At 39.1% G+C, this 24,168-nt stretch overlaps 1 long non-coding RNA gene across 1 annotated transcript; it reads left to right on the top strand.

Moving 5' to 3' along the window:
- The first annotated feature begins 11,539 nt into the window (after positions 1-11,539).
- Positions 11,540-15,516, top strand: LOC137190574 (uncharacterized). The gene is made up of 3 exons (XR_010930239.1): positions 11,540-11,628; positions 12,941-13,232; positions 13,671-15,516. It is a non-coding gene; the product is annotated as an uncharacterized lncRNA (long non-coding RNA).
- The last annotated feature ends 8,652 nt before the right edge of the window (positions 15,517-24,168 follow it).

The raw sequence follows: 24,168 nt of genomic DNA, 5'->3' as shown, positions 1-24,168 counted from the left end.
CATGTCCTCCTCCTCTTCTTTGTTTGGACATACAGTAGGCTATTGTCACTGAAATGCTGCAGGACAGTTATCGTACAGCTTCCACATTAACATAGAAAGATTGCCTCTACATGACACTAAAAACTCTGATCTAAACAAGAGAAACAGAATATGCACTTGTGTAGCTTCATTAAGGGCCTTCATGATTGCAATCAGTTAGTCAGCTAGGTTTCCGTGTACTCAGGATATTATTTATAGACCTGTCACAAGTTTCCGTTTGTTTGTACACTATTGTTCCAAGTTATTTGATAAAAGTAGAAACACCTGAGAAAATGTTGACATAAATTTGCATTTTGACTCAGATTTTACAAAGCCAATTACCCTCATACCTCACCAGCTCCCATCATACTGTATGACATCCTGAGCACAGTGGAAGCAGGCATGCAGGAAGACTGAGACAGAAAAATATTTCTTAATTTTTGAAATACTGACATGCATAATTAAGGAAATCGTGTCGCACTTTGCATTGTAATTGAAAGTGAAGAACCTCTTCTCTTCTCTTCTCTTCTCTTCTCTTCTCTTCTCTTCTCTTCTCTTCTCTTCTCTTCTCTTCTCAGCTGTAGCAATATATCCTAGAAAGGCTTTTTTTCTAGGTGTATAAACAATGCTGCAGCGGGTACAAAGTGCTGTTTATTTATAAAGATGACAGGTCAGGAGCGGCTCTGTAGCTGAATGGTTACTGCACGTGCCACATAACTGCAACGTCTCTGGCTCGATTCCAGCCAGGGAATGTCATACCCATCTCTCTCCCCTTGTTTCCTGTCTGTCACTTCACTGTCAACTATACAATACAAGCAAGAAATGCCAAAAAAAAATGATCTTAAAAAAAAAAGAGGAAGATGACAGGTCACCATTTCCTTCCACTATGTGTGAAGCCAAAAATGAGCAGGCTTCAGACTCAGACTGTTGCCAGATAGTATTCTGTATGATTAAGTGCCAAGTCGAATAAATCAGAGCTTTCATAAAATCAGATTTTCTGAGTCATAAATGGGACTTGGATGTTGATGTGAACGCTATTTACAAGTTGGAAACTCGTAATTATGATAACTCCAATATGACATGAACACAGCATGAGCCCACTGAACCCAGCGCACTGTCAATCCCAGCCTACTCGGAGGAGCCAAACTTTTCATTTGGGGAAATTGCCCAAATGTTACAAAAAGTAGCCCAAATTATCATAACCCATCCAAAACAAATTTCCCCATACAATTAAATAAAAAGTAGCCCAATTGGACAGAAAAACACCCAATCTGGCAACACTGTTATCAGACTTCCAAGCTAAGGACCCCGAGCCTGTGAGCCAAAGGAATACATGTAGAGTTTCCAAGAGAGAGAAAATTACTTTGTTTGCTTCCACAAAAGTATAATAGAGGATATGATTCCTTTCACTGTGTTTTTAAGTCCTTTTCACTCAATATGTGAACACTATTATAATCTAGATGTGAAAAAGTAGGCTGTAAGTGAGATAAAACAGTACAGTACAACTGGACAAATATAAGTTTATCTTAAGGTTTTAGGAAAGATTTAGGAAGACAGTAGTGCCACACTAAAACAGCACAGTGGGATGAAAGGTTGCTGGAGGTCATTATGGTGACTGTATATTTACCTTCAAACCCATTGAATCACACTTGACACATGAAAAGATTTATATTATGAGGAATGTTTAGTTGTGATCTTTTTTTTTTAACCATAACAAAATATTTGACTTGCCAAAGCATTACTAAACTTTTTCTTTACTAATCCATATATTCATTTTACAATATTTGTCCACAGCACCAGGTGTTTGTGTGTGTGTGTGTGTGTGTGTGTACACACAAAAGAAAAGCAGGAAAGGAAACAAGAAACATTGCCAGCTAGTGTCAATGCCATGTGAAAATAAAGCAGCACAAAATTCCCTGTTTAATATCTTTCAAAATCTCAAGATTCTGTTTTTTAAAATGTGTTACTTTGCCATCAGCTTTCCCCTAAAAAATTCCATAATTTGTCCAAATTTTGTGCTACAGATCATCTTTTCAGAGTGGGTGCCAGTTATTCCAACTGTTTCCATGTTGGAGCAACAAAGAGAAATTATTATGTACTGACAAGGTTTTCAATTGTCATCAGCATCAGAGCGCTGGAATAAACAGGAATGGACTAAGAGTCAGTGCACAATAGCCAGCTATTATCTCTTTATATCTTCTGATGGTTCAGTTTAGAGTCATCCTGGTTGTTAAGTTTGGTGCGATGTTTTTCAAATTTCCAGCAATTTATTTATTGATTTATTTTTTAATCTTAAAGCATTATTGTCTCAGTGTCTGGTTTGTCCCTGATGGCAACATTGCTGAGAGGAACATGAACAATCATATTAATCCTACATCAATGAGCATCAATGTGCAGGATTAGTATGAGCATTGATCTGGACTTGAGGGGCTCCTGGAGACTTGGAGGGCCCACAGAGGCTGAAAAGACAACCTACAGACTGATAGTGGACTTTTAATTTCCAACTATATGCTGGACAAAGGCACTTATTAGTGGCGTGGGCAAATAGAGAAAGAAGTACTTAAAAAAAAATCATACTTAGAGATAGAGATAGTAAAGGTGAGTAGACAATAAGAGCAGAAAAGTACATGTTTAAGGTTAGAAATGAGACTGTGTGTGCTCGCTCAGCAATTTGAAATGTTGGCTGAAGGCGAAGCAATGCAAAAGACAAGTTGAGGCAAAAGGCTCTGTGGAGGGGAACGCGATGGTAATAGAAAGAAGTAATATATTGTAAGATGAGCCAGGGAAAACTCGGGCTTAGAGCTTTTGTTGAGAGCTTCTCCCAGGCCCTCTTACTCACAGAAGAGCAGCAGACTTTTTTTATGTAGAGAAAGACCTCATCTTCTGTGAAGGCAATACTAATTAGAGTAGTCATCTTAAAGCTCTGACCTTTTGTAGATTTTCTGTTTTTAACTTCAGTCTTTAATTTCTTTTTAAGTGAAAGTTCTTATAGCTGCAGAAACCAGTTATTGTAACTCATTTGTGACTTAATAATCCCAGTCATTTGTGCAAAAATGTTACACTGTCACCCTCTCCGTGTTTCATGACTTAGGTGAGTGACCATTTTCTTGTAGTTCTTCTTGTACTGGGCTAACAAGCTTCACAGTGCTGCCATGGTGCAGTTAAAGCAAACTAGAATAAATCTTTAATTCCTTTTTTTGGCTTCCCTGAGTATGAGTTGAAATTTTAGAGTTGCTGCGGTCAGGGTGTGTTCTTGTTGAGCAGAAAATGCATACTGGAGTGTGACTGACAGGCCACAATGCCAGTGAGTGCATCAATACTCATCAGCGGGAGGAACAGTGAGGCTTGTTTGATGGCGTTTAACTGAGCCATATATTACAGTGAGCTATCTTGTTAGTTAGCTAATATATTTTATGTGTGCTTATGTATGTGTAGGCTTTATGTATGCATACTTAAATGTGTAAGGGTATATGCCTGAGTCTATGCACCTATCGTTTTCAGTCAGAGTCACTGAGACACCTTGAGTGCCTGGGCTGAAATGACAGTAATTTCACACCCAATTAATAGAGTAGAGAGCAGACTCATATTATAATGTCTGATGTTGGCACCTTGACTGTAAGGACAAACCAGTTTATGCAAACATGTCTGACTTAGAGAGCGTCTGGATGGGGGAACCTGCCCCTGAAGTGTCTGCTGTAGAGCTACCAGTTGGGCTGAGACGCCCCACCAGCCTTTTTAGTATGATAATGTATGGAGATGCGGGCACGGGCACTTTTTCCCTCTTTCCCCTTGCTCCGTCTTTAAGCCCCCCGTATTAATTGGCATGGCAGAGGCGGCAGTCACTTCGTTGTAATCACTTTCCCTCGGAGAACCCCACTGAGAAAGATTGAAGGGGAGAGGGACGGAGGGAGAGCGAGCGAGAGCCTTTGGTCTCGAAAGGCTTGTCCTCTGAATTATGTTATCCCAAGAGGTGCAAGGAAGCAGACAGACGAGGGGGGGGGAAGCAAGAAAGGAAGATATGGAACAAGGAGAGAGAACTAGAGAGGAAATTGTGATGTGAGCTCCCTGTCTCCCAGAGAAATGAAGGACTATAGATGGAAGGAGAGAAGAACCGGATGGGAGATTCATGTAGAGGATTATGGATGGAGAAAGTTGTATTGGTGGGAAAAAGGTTAGGAGGATGGGTTAGGATGTTTGATCGACATGAAGAAGATGAGAAGGAAAAAGAAGGGAGTGGTAGGGCAAAGGAAGATGACTGGGGTCGTTTGACACTTAAAGTTCCACCTGGTGTCATCTAATTGGTTTTCATCCTCTGTAAACTTTCTCAACTGAGTGAAATAGTCAGGAGGAAACAGGCCTCACATTTCTAAATCTATTAACCATAACCTATTACAGTAATTTGGCTCATTTCCACTGCTATTAGGACCCTTGCTGTCAGCGCCTCCAAGTTGATGATTTTACATCCACTTTAAGCACACAATTGTTTTCACTGCTGATTGCTGCTGCTACAACATGCCACGCTTGTAAAGTACCTTGAAATTGAGGAACTGCATCTGAATCTGAAGAGGAGACTACAAAGAAAGCCTGCACAAGAGATGGAGGAAATGGAGAGATGTCAAAGAAAAAGGAGAGAGGAAAAAGTCCAAAATAAAGAAAAAAAACTGAAGGTTTCTTCCTATGGGGTTTAAAATCTAAATGTTGCACTCTATCTTGGTCAAGGCTACTAATTGCTTTAACCAAAGGATGAGTGTGTGGGTAAGTATATGTGGGCGCACACGGGCATATATATATAGATGTGTTTCCCCATAGGCGGAGAATGATGGATAGTAAATAAATGATGAAACACAGCAGAGGGAGAGTCACCTTTTAAGAAGCGAGTCCGAACGCGTCAGAGACTGCGGCCTTGAAGCCAGATCAAAGCCACAAGCCGAGCTGTAATAGATGATGGAATTTAATCATGTCTGCTGCCTAACTCTCTCTCTCTCTCTCTCTCTCTCTCTCTCTCTCTCTCTCTCTCTCTCTCTCTCTCTCTCTCTCTCTGTGTGTTTTATGGCTTTCAAAATGCAACTGCCATTTTCTGTTAATTTTAATCCACCACATCAAATTTTTTCCATCACTGCAACACTCTGACTTTCTAGATGCAAGTACCTGACATCGGGTATTGGAGTACAATGACACATAAAAACATCAGCATAATTACTTTATTAGCGCAGACTGATGTCGAGTTTGGCCGGTCATGTTTCATGTCACATCAGTGCCTTAGTTAGCGTCCGCTGGTTGCCTTCTGGCCATGAGGAGGCCTTTTGCTGCTGAGCTCTGTCGTTTTTCCTCCATTCCCGGCATAAGTGCTGTGTCTCACTCCACAAACCATCCCCTACTAATTAAAAAATTCTTAATGATAGTACTTCAAGAGTATTCCTTATGCCATTAATCATCCACATATCCCATAGATCTTGAAACAAATGGGCAGCAAAAAACAGAACTTTTCAATGGAGGCGGGGGGGGGGAAATGGTTTGCTTCATTATCATCAAGAGTACTTTTGCATCCATTTGTATCCATAACTGTTGCACTTTAAGCAGCAACTCATTAATCGATGACGCGTTTGTACGGATTATTGAACTCTGACTCAGCAAAAAGCCAGCAACAGAGGGGTCCACAAAAGCATCTTGGCTCAGATCAGTCCAGTCAGAATGTTAAGGAAAGACAGGAGACGCCATGAAACACTTTTGCTCTGAGCCTGAATTGGTAGTCTTGCATCCAGCGGAAATGTGGCATTGATGAATAACTGGTTTCTGGAGGTAGATATCTATCATGGATAACCATGCCAACTGCCATAGTTTTAAGCTTTGAGCATGTCTGCTTATGACTGGCTCACACATCATCTTAGCCACTTCCGAGTTCCCTAATGGATTCTCTGCCCCTGTCGTCCGTCTCTCTGCGTCTCTTTTGTCCTGTTTTTTATTTAACCACACTAAAGCGTATCACTCCTTTTATCTGACTTTCTTTGATTTTTTTTGTTTCCAGTTGTTGTCTCTGTCCTCTTTTTATTTCCCTCTCTGTCACCCATTACGACAGTCTTCCCTTCCCAGTCGCCTATTTGTCTGTTGCCTTCTTACTTTCTCTGCTTCCAACCTTCAGTTTCCGTCTCCCCAGCTTGATTCAGCAGTAATGAGTGAAGCTTAAGGTGGGGCTGGCCTGAGGTGAGCTGGAGAGAGGCAGGGAGGTTAATGAGGATAGCAACCTCGCTTTTTGCCTGAGGTGTAAAAAGAGAGTAAATGGATGAGTGAAGGAGGAAGAGAGCAAGGAACAGGGAGACAGACAGACAAACATACAGACGGTACAAACATTTGCAATAATAAATTTAGCTGATGCGTTCATGTCTAACAGCGTGACCATCAGGTCAAAAGTATGCACAAGAGTGAAGGTGGGCTTGTGCTAGAAGCAATGAATTGATTATTTTTTTTTAGAAATACATGTGAATATTTTTTTAAGATTTATAGCAATACATCAACAGTTATAATCATTCATCATATATAATTCAAAAATGTATTTATAATTTCAGTATGATAAACTATTTAGCCATCTGGGATCTTCAGAACGATTCCATCAATTTTTCCACCAAGGTTCCTATGGTTAAGAAAATTAAAAATCAAACAAGGACACACTGTCAAAGACATGAAGCAGCCACAGTTCAGCAGCTCTGCCAAGAGGACGTGATTGAATGATGCTGCCTCTTCTTCTGTGGATATTCTCACTCATTCAAACAACCCCTGGGGACAGATCATCTTTCTATGAGTTGGTAAATGAGAAAGGAAATGGACAGATGAATAAAAAAAGAATAAATAAATGACATTACATGAATTAATAAATGATGCAGAGCTTTGGATCTCAAAATACAAATTAGACTAGAGTAAAAAAAATAAAAGACTAAATCAACATCAATCTTAAATGAAAAAAATCACTAGAAGAATATAAACTTTGGAAAATTATACAGCTTGAATATGATATCTTTGAATGACACATTAAATGTCTGCACATGAGGTTTTCATGTCATTTTACAATTTTGACGGCCTGTCACTTCCTCCGGTGGAATCCAGTCACCTATGTGACATCTCTTTTTGTCATCTGTCCATCTTTCCCTCCTTCTCACTCCCTCCTTCCTCCCACGTCTGCCCTTGTCACTATTTCCTTTGTTTCACTCCCGAATCAATCTTTCTCATTTCGTCCAGAATTGATTTCGCCATCTCTTATCATTGACGCAATCCTGCAATCCGCTCTCCACTACCTCATCCAGTCCTATCCCGCTCCATCTTTTGCTCTTTTTCTCCTCCTCTATCTCATTCTCTATCTATCCTCCTCTGCGTTCCACTGCAACTCATTACAAATGTGGCTCCTTTGCTCTGTCCCCTTACTTGGTAACCTCCGCAGAGTTGTGGAACAATGTCTTTATTGGATGTGGCTGGCATTGCTAAGCGTTCTGTACTGCAGAATTGGTGCCATGCATAAGATATTATGTTGGCAGCTCGCAGTGCTATACTGTACTGTGAAGATAGATTACCAGTCTCACAGGTTGTTTGTGTCAAAGTATACTGATGCACTGCATTTTTTTTACCTTCTTTCTTTTCAATTCAGCATCACATCTATCATAAAAGTAAACATTTGAATACCTTGTATTTTAACAGCTGCAGTGCTATAATTAACATCTCTAAACGACATACAGTATGTTTGGATACGGAAGCAACAATATTTATTAATTCTCACTGCTTCATTAACATTCATGCAGATGTCTATATAATACAGATTGTAATTTTAGTTATACAAACACTTCCCAGAGACAGAGCTGCTCTGGCAGCAGGATAATCACATTTGTCGACTAGACAGAGCCAAACAGTGCCCCCAGGGACAGAGCTGAACTGTGGTGATTTTGGCAGAGTGGGCAAAGTTGCACGGTGTACATGCGAGTCATGTGATGCCCTGAGGTCTAAAGAGATTTCTTTCCATAAAACTGTTCCACAAAAAAGAACCAGCTATTAAACTATGACAACTATATCCTGGGCCACTTGTTCCAAAACAATTTTTAAAAGCCACCGAGAGCAATATGTGGATGATTTTGTTCTTTGTCAGATACCCAGGTACCTTACTGTAAAACAGGACATTTATTAAAGGGTAATGTTGTATAATTGATAAATGTTACTATATGTAACACTGGCTTCTTCTGTAAAGTTCCACTGTGGAAATGAGTCAGTCTGGAAACAATTGAGATTGCATTAACATAACATAACTTAACATAGCATAACATCATCGAGTCAGCAAATGCTTAAAATTCAGTTTTCTACAGTTAAACCAACAAGCATATATAGATATACAGTATGTAGATGTTTGTATCTTGAGACTGAAATAATTTAAGATGTGAAAAGTAAAGTAAAGGAAATCAAACAAACAATTATGGGCCTAAAATAGAACCCTGAGGAACTAATACTAAAGAGGGAGACTCAGTGGACAGGGACAACCTGCACGTTGAGGGTCACTTAACTGATGAAGACAGCGGGAAGTGTCGGTAGCATTTCTGTCCCCTTGCTACATTGTCTACTTGTGCTGAAGGTAATCAGTGAAGAAGCACAACACAACTGTCATTGAAAAATTAGTAAAACTTCTTTCACCTCTGCATAATTTTGACAAATGATGAAAGATTTCTTAACATATGGGTCTGTCGCCTAGCAAAAGACTCCAACCAGCTCTGTTCAGGATGTCTGGCTGGAGAAATATCAATAATGAACAGAACACAAATCAGTGTCATTATGATAAATACACAACAAATGCAATTTTGATTAACCTGTCCCTACTGAAATGTGTCCATTATTAGATTTTCAAAAAACTTAATACTCATAAAACAGCATCGCCAAACCTACAGCCAATGTTTATAACATTGTAATAACTTGTTTAGCAGAAAGTGGTTAGCCTTCAGTAAACACGCTAGCAGATTAGCTTGCTAGCAGTAGTGCTGACTCATCTACCATGGGCAGGCTGTAGTGGTCTGTCAAGAGTCTCCCATATAAAAGAAAACACTGTGCTATTACCAAAAACAAGATAAAGTTTGTAGTCCTGAAACTACCTGAAAATTGTACAATCATAACCAGTTAGGGAGAGTGTGTATGCAGAAATATCAACTCTTTCATCAGTCTTGGACAAAGCATAATTGGAAAATATTATTATAATGCTAAGCATTCAGTACCACAAAATTAAATATTTAACTCAAAGAGTTGAGTGAGCCATTACTATTAAAACTAGCCACACAAGCTCATTGTTATCTATGTAAAGAAAGCTAGAAAGCTGACCAGGCCTGAGAGATTAGTGTCTGTATCTGAAGGCCAAGCTCCCAAATGTGATCATGTCCCTGCAGCAGACATTTCAGATCAAATGTAATAAACAGGCAGAAGGTTGCAGAAAGACTGTATGATCCTTGAACATTGGAATAAAAGATGCATGAATGGAGAAAAAGAATGAATCTATTGTTCTGCCAAGAGCTCAGCAGGAACACATGGAGCAAGTTTCAAAGCAGAGGGACAACTTACTAAACATCTAAGTACCATATTGACTTATTTTCATGGCTTAATTTAAAATTCTCCTTTTAAAAATCTCTTTTGGAGTATGAATCTCATATAATATCTATAATATTCAGACAGTAGCTGTACATTACATGGCTATCTTTAAGTGGCCTGACAAAATTATATAAAAATATGTCTTGGCTCTGTTTAATCCAACCAAAGAGATGATTTGTGGTACTGGGAAATGTTAGTAGTCCTCAGACTCTAATCTACATACAACACAAAAGCATACATACTACACTTGTTTTGTACCATTAACTTCACTATTATATAACCAACAACCATACAAGTGTGGGAGAGGGCAGATATTGATTCCTCCAACTTAACCCTCCAACTATGTTAGAGAAGCAGTTAAATGGCCCTGCACACGAATGATTTGTGATTTCATTCTGTCTCTTTGATAGTTGTCTTTTAGTAAGCTGTTACAGCAGTTGCTTGGAAACATTTTTCCCCCCTGAAGGACTGCTGCATGGTAAAATGAAAGGGAATTTATGAGCAGTTTTTAGATTGACAAGCAGGGATGTATACGAAAATATATACGCTTATCATCACAGATCAACTTCTCGTCAGTTTGTATATAAAAAAAAAATTCTCACAAAAGTGCTGCAGAAAAAGAGGCTACAGTCAGCTGTTTGTGCAGTGCAATTAGACAAGCATATACTGCTAGATTTATCCATTTCCTCTCAATGTTCCCCAACATCCGTACAATATTTCGGTCTCTAATGTATTAGCAGAGACTTATAATCAATCTGTGCCATACTATGTTTTCTCAGAAGGTTTCTGCTGTGTTTGTAATGCTCAGAGAGAACGGAAGAAAGGAAAAAGAGAGATGGAATTGAGAGGTGAGGGGAGATACAGAGACGGAGTTTCAGAAATTCAATCATTTTTGTACACAGTTGAAGTATTAAGGGTTTCAAACATGATGGTGATAAGTCTACAGCACATTAAATTTATCCAAAAACAGATTCCGCACTCCTGAGACTTAACTCAGTGGCTTTTAAAATTGATTATTTTCAGCTATCCGAGTTGCTAAGTGGAAAGAAATGTACAATTAAATGTTTGATTGTTTATGGTGCTGCCATTCATTTCACTGTCTGTCTCTTAACCCATTTACCATGGTCCATCAATACACATTTAAACAGTCATATACCGGAAATGCTATGCTGTTAATGTCACAGTTCTGGCATATTCACTTTGTGCTTGGACTGATTCCCAGTATAATCATTAATCAAAACAGGACTGTCATCAACATTTCTGTGTGATTATCACACACTACTGTAATTAACGTATTGATTGTAGACACTGCCAAGCTTCTACAATTTGTGTAAAAGAGTCAGAATATTGCCCACCCCACTGCTCTGCCCCTTCTTAATCCTCTAATACCCCTATAATATACCCCTTTTCTTATCCCCTAATTAAACACATCCTCCTATTTCCAAGCGCTGGGGAACATTCGTCAATACACTTTAAATCGAACGCTGTGGAACCTGTCCTGTCTGTATGAGAGTGCCAATCAATGACGCATCACCCAGCTTCTCTACTTGTCTGTCCCTATTGCTCTGCATCTCAATCACTCGGCCGATATCCATCTTTCTCTCAGCCCCTCCAGCCCTTTCTTCCATCTCTTTTGATGTCCCTCAATATCTCTCTGCTCGAAATATGCATTGATCATGTGTAATCAGATGCTGTGTCCCAAGTTTTAGGTTGTACTCTTAAAACTGTTATATCATCACTCAAATGATACAAAACAGTTGGAAAATGGATCCCCAGACTGGATGCTTTGTCTTGTTTGATAGAGTTGTCATGACAAGTCAGCAGCTGTTGTTACATAGTTCACTGACAATTCTGAAGAAAACAGATTTGCAACTCAGCGTGAATCTCATTATCATGCATTTGCAAACTTGCATCACCTTTAGGATAATCTATTATGGCATCATGACCATGGCAGTGTGCCACCTGTTTGGAGGAAGAGGCCACCGTGTCTGGAAACTGTGGCTTTAAAGGGTAAAGCTGGCATTTATTTTCATATGTTTAAGAAATCTCATGAAAAAACCTGAATCAACAATGAATTGGTCTGTCTCAATAGTATTTGACTTATATTACCTGTCTGTGGCACTCAACCCCAATCCCATTCATTCATACTGTATATGTAAATCTTTAAAAACAGATAATAATATATGTTTGCAGTTTTAGAAAAGGCAAAGTAATATCTGAAAACAGTTAGGCACAGTAGTTTTTAGCAAATGTTACTAAAAGAGTAAGCAGTGCATTTGTTAGTGACTGTTCTCAACTGTGGATTAATACAAATCTGGTGTGCAAGTGAATATTTACAGCAGTAGGATTGATTTAATCTCAATTTTAGTCACATTTTTACTAGTTTTTGGCCAACATATCTATGGTATAGTGGAATGAGATTCAGCAGGCTTTATCTACACAAGCTATACTTACTAGTAAGATTAATTCTCTCATTTCATTAGATTTTTTTGACAAAAAGAAAAATATAGAATATTACCACACTCTACTTTTAATCTCTGGCACTGGGTTTCCCATGACAGGTTTACCAGGACAAATCCAACTTTGTTGTTAGTTACTCACCCCCTGATGTGCACAATCTTCATATTCATGAGGTTATGTTTGTGTTATGTATATATTCAGCTGACTGCAGTGCACATGAAAGTCTAATATCCAGTATCCTGGGAAAACAATCGAGAGTGCTCAAAAAATAAGACACATTGGTGCCTCATCAAGCAAAACAGAGGGTGAAACGTGATTGAGTCATTACTGTAGGCTAATTACGCACTTTACCCCAACTAAACATTGATATATTAATTAGACAAATAGCTCTACAACGTCGAAACACAGACTGACTGAGTACATGTCAAGTAGAATTTATCTTCCCTCTTTTTTTATTTATTTTGTCAGTGCTTTCAAGTGACCACTGGGATTCACAGCCTGATTCTTTGTGAAATGTGCTGTGCTTTGATCTACATCAAATGCGAACTAAACTTGGGGAGGGGAAAACCAAACGGTTTCTAACAGCACAAAGAGATACGACAGGAAAAAGCCTCTGCCGCAGCTATTCTTGCTACTGCAAAGATGAAAAAGGGGTTTTAGATTTTTCTTGATGTTGGATTCAGTCCGTGGTTGATTTATAGCGGGGTTTTGGGCAAAACTCCTGGTGCATAAACAACTCGTGAGAGTGCTGATCAATGTAAATTGGTGTGTAAATGGGCACTGTGACCTTTGGAAAACTCCTCCCTGGGAAAGTAGAGGCTGTTCACTGATCTTGTTCTGTGTCCTCTTTTTTTCCCCCCAGTGCTTTCAGAAAACTCCTGCCACAGCAGAAACACTCCACAGCACTGTCTTCCAACTGACTGAATAATAGCGGAGAATCTGACTTCTCCAGGACTTCTGTGGGCCTTTGTCTTTGAAGCAACACGACACAGGGCCTTGACATTCTAAAAACGCTGCTTAGAATTTGACTGTACCCAAAAGAGGATGTGCTAAGCTCCACTGGTGAAAAGTGGCTCTGGCAGAAGGCGTCAGTGAATGATGGCCCTCATGTTCAGTCCCAAGCACTTAACGCTCGCTGTGAAAAGCCCCTCACGGTGAATGCAGGCAATGAATAAGCTGCCTTGAAATTTTTTTTCTCTTAAGACTCTGCTGTTAGATATGTTCTTTTGAATGTATTGAGTTTATCACAGTAGTCTGCTGATTGCATTGTGACAGAAATCTCAAGACTGAAATGCTTAACTTCCAGGATATAATGATGCAAATTGCTCATCAAGCCTAAACAGAGGTGTATTGCATTTACAGTGCTGTTGAAAAAACATTGTTTTTTTCTATTTTAGTCTTGATTTCTCAATAAACACGACTGAGAAATATCTTTTAAAATATCTTGTATTTCTCAGTCCCAAGAACTTATCGTTTATCGTCTGTCTAATGCAATTCCTAACAACCATTAATCTCATGACATGTATCCGCCATTACCCAGAGTCCATCAGATAACTCCTGACATCCATTTTCTTCATTCCTGTCTCTCTTAGGCTTTACTTCTGGAAGATGGTTTGAGCTGCTAACTAATGCCCTGAAGGAACAACATGCACCTGTAACCCAAGACTGCAGCAGGTGTCGGATGCTGAGCCTGCTTAAGGAGGCCAAAAGTGCCCATTTCCCCGCAGTTAAGATTGACTCTGAGAGTGGAGTACTATAATTCTAGCTTCGGGCACCACTTCTGGGTGGCTGCTTCCAAAAGCTTAGCTTCAAGATGCACTGCTGGTCTTCCATCCAAGTGGGATGCATTTCTTTGCTAGGCCTAGTTCCCTGGTAATTCTGTCTTCTTTTCATGGAGAGCGTGTGTGCTCAGAGATGGCTGGTGAGTCATGCGGTGTTCAAGTTTTTGAATTTATTCGGTAGCAAATTATATGTTAAACCCATTTTAGCATCTATGGTGGGTTATTACTGAGAACTGAAAAATAAATAAAGACCAAGTGGACGGCGTATTCAAAGGATCTTCCATAAAATTCAACTTTTAAACATTTATAAATATTTCAGCAAAACCTAAATTTGAATTCTCCTCGCTTTTGTGCAATGGAAGGAACCTAAATTCATGGCCCTGAAAAACAGTAATATATGGGGTGCTAACCACAGCAGAAAAACAAACTTTTCTTTTTAATCATTTTAATTTTGACTAAAAAGTATATAAACCAAAACAAACACCAACAATATACTGTATATACTGATATCTTAGCAATTTATTAAAAGCAATATAATATTAGCTCAACTTTAAGGCACCAAGAAAGTGGATTTATTATTAGTAATCAGCGCCACAAGTCTCATGCAAAAGCAATTTAATATTGCTTTATTGTCAGATTATCTCTGAAAGCAGCAAATCAAAATCCGGTGAGATCATTTAAAAGCACAACAGGAGAGCTCTAGGGAAGGTGGAAAGCAGAGCAAGTCATTTTGGAATAAGTGATCAGCTCATCAGGCTATTGGCAGACTGATTTATCTTAAGCTCAATAGGTTTGACTAAAGCTCAACAGTGACAACACAGGTGACACATATTAACACCTGTGCGAGAGTATTTCACCGTGATCTCGGCTTGATAATGAATAAAAGTGACCCGCGAGGCCATTGTGCATTCTCACCTAAACGTCACACCCTGTCAGCAATACCTGCTCTGCGTGATGACATATTGTGGCCTGCGGCAAAAGAGAAGAAAAGAAGTTAAATGAAAAAAGAAAAATAGGCAGACAAACATGAGTGGCAGAGGCCTCTGTAGTCGGAACAAAATGTCTCAGAGCGCAGTGATGGAGGTGAATAGAACTGAGAGGGAGACAGATTAAGCAGCATCTTTTATAGCCTAAACTCCCCAACACTTACATACTGTGGTTAAGAAGTGACTCATCGGATTGAACTCATTTTAAAACACACAGCTTTGTATCACTTTTTGTTTTGATGCATGTGCATTATCTTGAAAATTAAGTTGATTAATCAAGTTATAATTTGTGTTATTATGGGAACTTGATATCCAAATTCACCTATAAAATACATAGTTCAGATGGCACAATAAATGAATTAATGTATCTATGTATGCTGGACTCACACTGAGCTGGGATTGGTTTTAGTACCTTATTGCCGAGCCTCGTCCTCTTCACTGTGATTACAAAAGGAAGAAAGGTAGCATGGTAGGTTGTGAGTCCCTCAGCTACTATTCATTCTGCCTGTGGATAATAAATTGGTGCTCAAGAGGGGGTTATAAGGTGTTACATGCTGAAACAGAATATGTGTCATGTAAGTGCCCGGCTTTGCAGCTTGTCATCAAAAAGGCAAAAAAAAAAAAGGAAGGACAAATAAAACGGGAAATTGCTTGCATTACTTGAATGATAAAGCCTAGTACCTCTGTGCTCGAGTGCGTGTGATTTCTTGATGTTCTGCTCTGCTGAATGCACTTTTTCTTTTTATCAGCTAGCTTTTTTTCACCTCTTGAAAGGGAAGGTTTTGCTGATGACAGAATGATGCAGATTTAGTGACAATGGGCCTCATGCAAGAAGCACTCGTACGGACAGATTTTGTTCTTAAAGTACATGTACGAGTGATTTAAGAACATTTGTGGCATTCATCAATTTTCTCATAAGCCTATTCAGAGTTTTCTCTTAAGTATGAACAAAATTTACGAGTGGTCCAGACCTGTCGTACGTGTCATGAATAGATCATTTCTGCCTTTCTGCACTAAGGAGAAACACTTGCTTGACTTACAGTCATAATGCCCTAATCTGAAATAATTTTGAGTAAAAAAAATGTATATATAAGTAAAACAAACTTAATGCAAAATTTATATTCTGTTTATCATATTTTCATCATCATGGCTGCCATTTTTTTTTAAAAAAGGTTTTTTAGATTTTATAATTTTTATGGACATATTTTGGTGCAGCAACTTCTACATTTCAGTAGTTGCTAGGAAACTTCTCACTCCGACAGCTTCCTCTGTGTCTCTGCAGGTCTCTGTCCAGTATTATCTTGTGTTGCAGCTCACAATGTAAGATCACCTGTAGAATACAATATTCTCCTCTAATATCTCAGCAACTGTCTCATCCCTTGACTGCCTCCCATCAAGGAGCACTTTGCTTTAGAAAGACACATCTAACTTAATGTCACAACATTCCCTTTTATTTCTGTCACAGTCCAGAGCTGTTATGATGACATGTTAGCTGGATTCATATTTTCTGATTGTATTGGGTCTCCTACTGTCACTCCTAAATTTGTTAAGGGTTTCTTCCGGTGCACTGCTCCCCTGCTGTTCAAAACTAACGGGACAAAGCAATGAGGAAGGAGAAAGAGATAAGGAAGGAGAGTGGGCATTCGAAACTGCCAACAGGAGGAGATTTGGTCGGCGACTCCTTCCATCTACGTTCTTAAAAACCTGCCCTCATTGAGCAACAAAGTGGATGTGGACATACACACGGTATTGTAGATCTGTGATCCAGTGTAGAAATTCTCAGCATGACGATAAGACCTTTTCATTTTCCTGGAGAATTTTGGTGTATTCTGCTGTTTGGTGTATCCCAGCAGTAAAGCATTACAAGCCTGTTTTGATTGGACAAATTAGGAAATCTTTCAGGAGGATCCACTGGATGAAATGACCACAGTTACAAATGATCATTAATTTTTGTGTACAGCTGGTTGTCCCCACAAAGGAGATATGAATCTATCCAAACAATTAATCATATGTGACAAGGGACAAAGAAAGTTATAAATACAAGGAAAGTTGCTTTCCAAAACAAAGATTCTGGAGCATTCAAACAGACAGAAATAGAGCTGAAAATCAGATTGAGGAAAGCAAAATTGCCACACAGACAGATGCCTTTAAAGCCAATAACCCCAAAAAGGTATGGGATACCATGAAAACTATGACAGGAATGTCATCTCCAACTAAATCTATTGTGACGGACTATGAATTTTGTTTTGCCAATGACCTAAAGACTTTCTTTGCCATATTTGAATCACTAGATAATTCTGTGAAGTGCACCAAAACACTTAAAACTATTCCTCTAACTTCAGACAGAATTGTCATCACTTTCGAAGATGTCAGGAAAACATTTCAGTGTGCAAATGGCGAGAAAGCTGCAGGGCAAGGTGAGTGCAGTGCTTTTCTTTCTGCAACTGAGCTGGCTCCGGTGTGGCAACCAATTTTTCAGGCTTCTATAGACACACACACTGCCTCTCTGTCATGGAAAACTTACTTAACTTACTGCACATACTGTAAAACCATTATCTAAAATTCCATGTCCACAAGAACATGAGGAATTAGACCAATAGCCTTTGCCTCAGTGATTATGAAAATCTATAAATACTGCTCCAATATCTCGTCAGTACAACAAAAAACAAACTTGATCCATATCAGTTTGCTTATAAGCAGGATTGTGGTACAGAAGAGGCTGTTGCCACTCTGGTTCATGTCATCTCTAAATATTTAGAAAAACCCAACATCTATGCTTTCAACACAATACAAGCAGACATTTTGGTGTCAAAAATGGTCCAGCGGGAACTGAATCCCTATTTGAATCATTGGTGTGCCTCTTTTCTTACTAACAGAGTCCAGATTGTAAAGGTGAACAAAACCCTTTTATCTACCATCACAACCAATGTTGGGGCCCCCCAGGGCTGCATGAGTTCAGTCATGCTTGTCACTTTCTATACCAGTGATTGCCGTACAGATACACTAAATCAATATTTTCTAAAGTATTCTTTTGATACAGTTCTAATATCTCTGTTAAGTAACTCAAGCAGCCCTTGGCTGCACCAACATGGTGTGAACAAAGTGGTCGAGTGGAGTGATAATAATGCTCTTGAGATTAACACAAAGAAAACAGAAGAAATTGTATTTGGTTCACCATCTGACTCTCATAAAGTTCCTATTGTTATCCATAATTAAATAATCAAGCAGGTATTTTCATACAAATTCTTGGGTGTAATGATAGACCATCTGTTATCCTGGAAAGACCACATTGTATTTGTCTGCAAAAAGACAAAACAAAGAATTTATTTTCTCTGCTGCCTCTTTTGGGGCGAGTAGACAAATTCTTCTTTTGTTTTTTCATATCTTGGATTATGAGTGTTCTACAGTGTTGTAATACTACATGGTACAAATGTTTGTCCAATACTTTAAAGTAAAAACTGCTCCACCAAATGAAAATCTGCTTAAAGATTGTAGAAATTCTATGAATCAGCCTATCATAATAACATATTAAGGCTGGCCAACAACATTGTCTCTGACCCCAACCATGTCGTACAGTGAATACAAATTTTTACCATCAAACCGGGGATACAGGGTTCCATGATTTAATAAGTTTAGACTGAAGCACTCTTTTGTACACCAGTCAATGCTAAAATTAATAATGAGCTTAATCTCAGAGCAAATGTACATTGAATGGACTTGAATAGGCTTTTGTGATTGTAATGTTATGTTAAATCTATAAATCTTTGTTTCTTGTCTTAATTTTTGTCTTTTCTGTGATGTTTCAAATAGAGCTGCTGTGCTGCAAGAAAATTTTCAGACTTGATATGACAATAAAGTATTATCATCATCATCATTTGTCTTCTGATTTCTGAAAGCAGGACTTGAAGTTGTGCAGTGTTTTTACTCTTTGGGAACTTTTTGTGAATGAAACTCGCCCAAAAACCAAGTGGAACATGAAGCCATTCATTACAATTTTAGGGCCGTGAGTTACGCTAATGATCACATCTCACAAATGCTTACCTCCTCATGAACAGATGACATTCATCAGGCTGAAACGAGCAATTTACAACAAGCTCAGGCAGTTAAGGGAGTTTGTTGAATCCCACATAGGAAATTTTCTTATTTTCTTATTGCTTTGTGCAAGAACAAATAAAGGAGAAAAATAAGAACACATTCATGCATGAGGCCCAATGACTTTTGTACTGTAAGACTTGTAACCTACTGAACAGCTGTACACTGCCAAATGATGTGCTCCTGAGATTGCTTCGAGACCCTGATGACGTTTGCAAGATTTACATAGTTTTATTAATGCAAACTCCAAAAGTTTAATGCACCAATTTTTTCAAAGACCTCTGGCAGATAATGTCGAACATTTTTGATCCAAATGTAAATGTTGATATTCAAATACATATTCTAAGATAGATAGGTGTTATACAGTCTTACTTCCCTATACAAACTGCTGAAACCTATAACCAAAGCTGTAACCTGACCAAGTTCAAAAAGGAAAATTTCTTCCCACATGTTCCTCTGTAGGTAAATGTCTGTTATTTCCTTCAGTTTTTTTTTTCTGTGTCTCTTCTGCTTTCCCACACTGTCAAAATCCCTTCATTCACAATTCTGACATCACCATACCTGAACAATGATCTTTCTGCCCATGTTCCTGGAGCCAATCAGTCCTACATATTGCTGCAATTCTGCCGTTCTGTTTTTAAAACCTGCTTTTGTGTAACCCACCTCCTCCCCATCACCACCATGACCTCCTTGATATCCAGGGATGGAGACTCGTCCACCAGCATCTAGATTCCAGAGGGATCCTGTCCTATCTCCTATCTTTATATGGGCTTATCAATATGAAGATACTATCACATCAATTGAGTGTAATTGCCAGAAATCTTTATAAATAAATATTATTTATATCAAATTGATCTCTCTCTTGAACTGATTTAGGTGCAGTAGAAACAAGTTGTACATACAACACACAACGGCGATATATCACATTATCACATTTGAAGTTGATACAATGAACTATTTACACATCAAGTGGACATGAAGCAACATTAGCATTTATTTCGTAAGTCCAATATACACTATTAGCTCTGCGCAGTCTCCACCAACTCCTACTGAAAATATCTGACTCTTTTCCTGCGAAATGCTCTGCTATGTTCATCAGTGGGTCAGTAATGTTGTCTGAAACTTGGTGATGGTCAGGTAGTGTAAAGTGGGTTCTTCAAGCTTTTTTTCTGATAACAGCTGCCTGCTGCACTAAAAATGATGCACTGAGAGTTTTTGGCTAAAACAACCACAACCAACCAAAACAACAAGCTGAGAGATGCTATAAAGCTCCGTCCAGCTGAGGGGAACTGTAGTGTTGGGTGATAATTCTCTGTGAGTTTGTCACTACAGACAACCCCTTTCATGTTGGGTCACATTACACCTACTCATACATAAAAATATCGATCATAGCTGCTGTTCAAGTAATTAGATTTTATGTTCAGCCTGTCTCAGTAATTACTACGAATTTTGCGAAATGCTACTGAAGAGAGTGAAGAAGGTAGGGTTGGGGTGGAGAAGGTATATATATCCATATCAAATTGATATCCATGCCAGAGGGATGTCACTGTGTCACAGTGGGCAGCAAAGTAGAAATTTCAAACAGGACTATTTTTTTTGCTGTGGGACATTGTTTCAGAAATGATTAAATACTTGAATACTCATTTACAGCTAAAAAACAAAACCTCATCTAGTTACTCCTATAAAAGTCTCATCCATACGCAGATTTCACATTATTTATTTTTATTTCACCTTCTCTATTACACTCACCTGTTTGGAAGCTCCAGTTTATCAGTTACGTCTACCTTCCTGAAAGCTGTAAGCCATTACAGCTCTGTGTCTCCCTGGTCAGTCCCTGACAGTTTCCTGCCTCTAATCTGCCTTCTTCTTTCTTCCTCATCCTCTTTGCCCTCCTTATACCCTGCCGATCACCTATACACACACACACACACACACACACACACACACACACACACACACAAACACTAGCAAGCAAATACTTTCCTATCGTGACAGATGACACTGAAGGCAGGGGGTCTGCCGTGCCAGTCTCACTCCTCCAGCTTGGCATATGCCAGCCTCTGCACCACTGCAGCACTCACCTGCTTGACTCTCCGTTAATAGACCAGGCAGACAGAGCTCCAGCCCCTAACTACTTTGCACTAAACTGTTTGACTTTCACTCAGCGTCCCAGTGCTGTCCATTTCAGGGATTCAGTCGGCAGCCTCCGTCTTTGTCTCTGTCTGAGCGCATTTAGGGGAAGCAAGGAAGACACTTCCATTGATATGGCCTGCTAGTGCATCGCCAGACGTCAGGCAATTCTGTCACACCCCAGTGCTTCCTCTCAGTGCTGTATGGCATTAAAGTGCATGGGCACAGTCGTGCATATAGCCCAAGGCAGCATTGTGGACATCAACGGCAAAGGCTTGGACAAAAGTTAGATTTTCCTGGTATTGTAGTTCTATTGTAGAAACATGCAAAATGAGGAAGAATCTCAGTGACTATTAGTAGGAACTTCATTATCTAAAGAATTGCATCCTAATCTCTGCATTTTCTTGAAAATCTTTGCATGGGATAATGCAATTAAATCTGTAAAAAACATTTTTTAATCACTAGTGGGTAGACAGTAGACACCAAAAAAATCTCACAGCAACAAGTCTTAATAAACTATCAATTATTTATCACAGGGCTAATGTGTTAGCAAACAATTGCCAAACATTACTTACACACAGAAGAAACAGCGAAGCATGAGCATTCACTTGGAGTTCTCTTTCTCATCACCTGTTGAATGAAGTCCAATATTCACTGGCGCTTTCCCCCCCGGTTTAGTCCGCCAACTCCTGAGAAAAACATCTGGCTCTCTCTGGCTTCCTGGATGTGGCTGTGTTCACCAGCCACTCGGGTACTTTGGCTCTCCACCATTTAAAGCTGGGCAGGAAGCCGACAATCAGTTGTGAGTGTGCATGAGATCTCGGAGCGGTTGCCCACAGTTAAATATGTAGGGGACGGTGACAGGTGGAGTGATTCAACATTATGAACCCACAAACGAAAACTGTGAGGTGAAAGTGGCTGAAAAAGCAAAGAGCTACATTGACAGAGTTTTTGTCTGTCAATAGAATATGCAACAATTGCAACCCTTTCACATTAAATTGAGTAATTTAATTTCACGTTAAATATAAAAATTATAGCGTAACTGTAATACTTTCTACAGCTTTTCGAGATTTTACTGTTTATCACAACTTGATTCAGCAAAGCAAAAATGCCTTCCTCCATTGATTCCAGCACTCGCTTTATGGCATGGGGAAGATTGAAACAGTAGACATGACAGATTCCCTATGGATTAAAACTACCATCGAGCACAACGATTACTATAAATCTTGATACGCCCCAGTAAAATTTGTCCCATGTGAATAGGACTTTCCCCCTCTTTCAATCCATCTTTGTTACATATTTCATTTTTCTCATTATGCATTCTGCATGACATTTATATCTCAGTTTGCAACATGCTCTTATTTTTTCTAGCAGTTTTTACACTACATGACTTCTCTCATTCTGTTTTTCGTCTAGTGCTAGAAACAGTAAAATCCAAGAATCAATTACTAAAAGTAAGACTATGTTTTTTCTAAAAAAAAAAAAAAAAGAAAACGTATTGATCTCTTGCTGCAAATTCATTTTACTTAACATTCAACCTATAAACGCCTCTAGGTGATGTGTTTTGGCATCTGGTGAAGTCTTATGCTGGGGACATTTTCAAGTCATAGCTATTTAGAATAAATAGAGGAAGACAAGATGCAGCAGACAAAGAAAAGAGCACCCCATACAGAATCTTGAACTTAATTAACAGAAATCCCAGTTTATAAAAAATACATCATCACTGGCCGCAGTGATTGTATTGGAGCAATCTCTGATGTAAAAAAAAAGGGATACTCATGAGCACAATTGCAGCATTAGAACCTTTTATCAATCCCAAGTTGATTGACATACAAAAGCTAAAACTGTACAACAACTAAATATAGATTCTAATGGTTTCTGATGCTGTTAAAAGTTGTGCTTATTTGTAAACACAACAGGCTTATATTTTTGATTATGAATATTTGAAAAACCCACAAAATGTTTACACATCTATAGGCCAAACTGCTACATAAATAAAGATACCTGCAGTTATATGCTCAAAAACGTAAGATTGTATATAGTCTTTGAAGTGATTTGTGTATAAAACAAGAAAAAAACACTCATCACCTAAGATGACCCCACATACATAGAAAAATGGGAATTTTGCAGATTAGCACTTATAACATCCTCCTTCCTCTCTCCCATCACTGCAGATCCAAACCACTGCCCCTCCCTGGGCGATCCTGGTTAGCTACTATCACTGAGTTAATGGGCCTTGTCCGTCTCTTCTCTTTTCCTTTAGCTGGCTCTATAGACCCTGCTTGCATTCATTCCTGCTCCCACAACCCACTCCTCTCCCTGACCCAGCCGCACACATCCCCAGGACACACTCCAGTGGGCCCCCTGGCTCTGTTCATTTCATGCCCTTCACTCTGCAGGCCACAAATCTCTCTCTTTCATTCTTTTGCCATCCCTCCCTGTGTACACTATCTCGATCTGCTTGATGTACGCTGTACCATTTGCAGAACCTGTGATGTCAATTTCTGTCTGTTGGTGCTTTGTTTGTATCTCCTCCCTCCGCTCCTCCTTTCATATCAGTTCTTTTCTTCTTTCTTTCTTGTTCCGTCTGTTCCTCCCTCTCTCATCTCTCATTGCCTTCTCACTTCTTTCCTGTACAACCCCCTATCTGTTTACCCTTCCTCTTTCATTCCAAATTCCCCAAAGTGCTTTATTGGTGCAGTGTGCAATTCATTGCCAACACATTTTTCATGGTTGAGGTGTAGCACCACATTCGAATATAATATAGAATCTGTCAAGCAGAAACATTACAGGACATAAATATTTATTCTCTACTCTTCATTGCTGCTGCCTCCATCTTCATCTGTCCCTCCCTAAGATCCCCTCCCTCTCCCTCTCTCCCTCTCTCTTTATTTTCTCCATAATTTCTTTGACTGCTTTCGTTCCAAACTGCGCTGGGTAAGGTCCAAGCCTGTGCTTGCGTTCACCCGGTGAGGAAAAGGCCCTTGTTTATCAAAGAAAAACACTTCTGAAAAATTGATCCGCCATATCAAAGACCTCACCTCTTAATGAAAAAAAAATCCATTTCAGTGGTGCATGTCAGACCAAAAAACTATAAAGCT

This window comes from Thunnus thynnus, chromosome 10, assembly GCF_963924715.1.
Source record: "Thunnus thynnus chromosome 10, fThuThy2.1, whole genome shotgun sequence".
NCBI lineage: Eukaryota > Metazoa > Chordata > Actinopteri > Scombriformes > Scombridae > Thunnus > Thunnus thynnus.
The sequence above is the reverse complement of the archived record's forward strand: the minus strand, read 5'-3'. Positions and strand labels throughout refer to the sequence as shown.